General features: G+C 47.9%; 1 protein-coding gene across 1 annotated transcript in view; it reads right to left on the bottom strand.

The window, feature by feature from the left end:
- Positions 1–83, bottom strand: part of pgghg (protein-glucosylgalactosylhydroxylysine glucosidase) — a 10,837-nt gene extending 10,754 nt beyond the window's left edge. Inside the window, exon 1 of the mRNA XM_080847887.1 lies at positions 1–83. This exon is cut by the window's left edge and continues 27 nt beyond it. The gene's annotated coding sequence lies outside the window, so the exon portion shown is untranslated.
- Positions 84–2,500: the final 2,417 nt, after the last annotated feature.

Genomic DNA, 2,500 nt, shown 5'->3' with positions numbered 1-2,500 from the left:
CGGGTCCGGTAGAATCACCCGGTGGACGGAATGCGCCCGTGCAGAGGGAGAGAGAGAGCACATCGTGATATTTTCCTCAACAACTATTGCACTTAGTTACGGGAAGTTTCTGTGCAGACATGTCAGACTGACATACTAAAGATTCAGTGGGCTGCAGGACATTTGTACAAGCACAATTAGTATGTAGTTCCGAGTCTATGTTACTATATGTTGGGTCATGTGACAGTACTAACTTTGCTCGAGCGAAATCAGCAGAGTTCGAAGAGGGCGGGGTTAGAACTGCTGCCAGCGCGCGTGTGACAGGGGCCTGTTCCCGCCGATCTGTGAGCTCGCTCTGCAAAGTTCTCGAGATAATAAGGTGCCTATGATTAAGCAACTAAAGAAACACGTTATTTCAAACTGCTGATTTCACAATAAAAAATGTACCAAATAAACATATGTAAATCTACTAATCAAAAAGAATCACTCGGCAACACCACGCTGTGATGAAGTCAGTTTTTCATTTCTTATATTTCTGAGTAATGAATAGTACACCCATAAGTCTGAGAAACATTTAGTCTTTCGCGACTTTTAAGGCCAGATGTTATTGAACGTGTTACTCTTCTCAGGAGGAAGTTCGTTGTTGAAGGGGTTAGTTAGTGTCTCCTGGGAACGCACCCCTGTCTGAGGAAGAACTTCTTCTCAGGGCCGGCTACCGCGCACAGCTGTTGCGCAGATCTACCTCCGATTGAACATGTCATCCAGATGATCCCACTACTAAATGGTTTCCTATTCCCTTCCGGACGAAGTCCATTTCCTGTCTTGCTGGCTGGCATGAGTTTTCCACTCGCAGATACACTTCGGTCTCGTTACAGCGGGTCAAGCGCAGCCAGGTTTATCTGTCTTCATGCGTGTTGGATCTCAGCTGAAAATGGCAAGGACGGACTGCTGAATCTTGAAACACTTGATTCAGGGAAGTTAATGTACAGGCAGGGAAGTAGTACACTTAAAGGAGTGCAGTAAACTCACAGGCAGGGCAGTAGTACACTTATAGGCGGGCCTGTAATTTAGATAGATGATTGTCCTAAGAAATCAACACCGAGACTATAGTAACAGGCAAACAATTAAGTGAATCATTATTTCCTCTTGTAAACGTTTAAAATTCACATTACTTATGTATGGAAACTCCCAAACCATTTTCAAACTCACCCATTATTGATCAATAAAACACAAGTTGTTCAGTATTGTTGATCTCTGCATTCTTTACTTTTTGAGTTGTATGCACTGCTGCATCTTGGCCAGCAGATGGCGGTGTGGTGCCGCTGAGGTGGTTTCTGGCTGCGTGCCGCGGGTCAGCGCTCCAAACCCTGGGAAACACTGGGCTTTGTCCTTATAAGGCTGCAATCCATCCGCTCCCCTCTTCCTCCCCCTCTTCCTCCCCCTCTTCCTCTCCTCTTTCCCTCTCTCCCGCTTCAGCTCTTTCTCAGACCTAAGGGATATTTACAAGGAGCCTCTCTCTCTCTCAGCCAGCGCGGCCTACCTTATTAGGACAGGGCCTTGTTGTCAGCCGCTCCATCCTAGCAGGACAGCGGACACTCTTTTGCCCCCTCGCAGTGTGTGTGCTGGAGTGTGTGTGCGCATAAGTTGTGTGAGTGCAAGCGTGTGTGTGTGGGTCTGTGAACGAGAGACAGAGAGGGAAAGAGAGAGAGAGAGAAAGTGTGTGTGTGTGTGTGAGTCTGTGAATGTGATTGAGTGTATGCATGTGTGTGTGAGCGGGTCTGTGAATGTAATTGTGTGTGTGTGTGTGTGTGTGTGTGTGTGTGTGTGTGTGTGTGAGAGAGAGACTGTATAGATGGGACAAACAGATGAGTGTATGGTGGGAAGGCTGTCGTGTGTGTGTTTGTGTGTGTGTGTGTGTGTGTGTGTGTGTGTGTGTGTGTGTGTGTGTGTGTGTGTGTGTGTGTGTGTGTGTGTGTGTGTGTGTGTGTGTGTGTGTGTGTGTCGTGCCACTTAAAGGTCAGTCGTTTTCCAGACATCTGCAGCAGCACTGAGGCTGGGAGGGGCCGAGTGCAAACAGAGTCTGACACTACAAACACTGCACATAAACAACAACAACAACAACAACAACAACCAGACTGTGGTGTCAACAATAACACAACCCACCAGCACAGCACACAGGGGAAGGAACCGTAACCATGACGACCACACCAACACCTGTGACACTCACTCCATCATCATCAGATCACAACTCAGATCAGTTCTCTTCTTCACTCTTTCTCTCCTTCACTCTCTCTCTCTTTCCCCTTCTTTCGCTGTCCCCTTCTCTCTCTTTCACTCTCTCTCTCTCTTTCACTCTCTCGTCCCTTCTCTCTCTCCTCCTCTCTTTTACCCTCGCTCTTTCCTCTTCTCTCTCTCCCTCTCTATCCCCTTCTATCTCTCCCTCTCTCTCTCCTCCTGTCCCCTTCTCTCCCTCCCTCTCTCAGTGGTTATCCATTCCTCTTCCCCCCCGTCTGCCTTTGCT

Source organism: Sprattus sprattus (genome assembly GCF_963457725.1).
Source record: "Sprattus sprattus genome assembly, chromosome: 11".
Lineage (NCBI taxonomy): Eukaryota > Metazoa > Chordata > Actinopteri > Clupeiformes > Clupeidae > Sprattus > Sprattus sprattus.
Note: the sequence above shows the minus strand (reverse complement) of the source record. Positions and strands in the feature narration are given on the sequence as shown.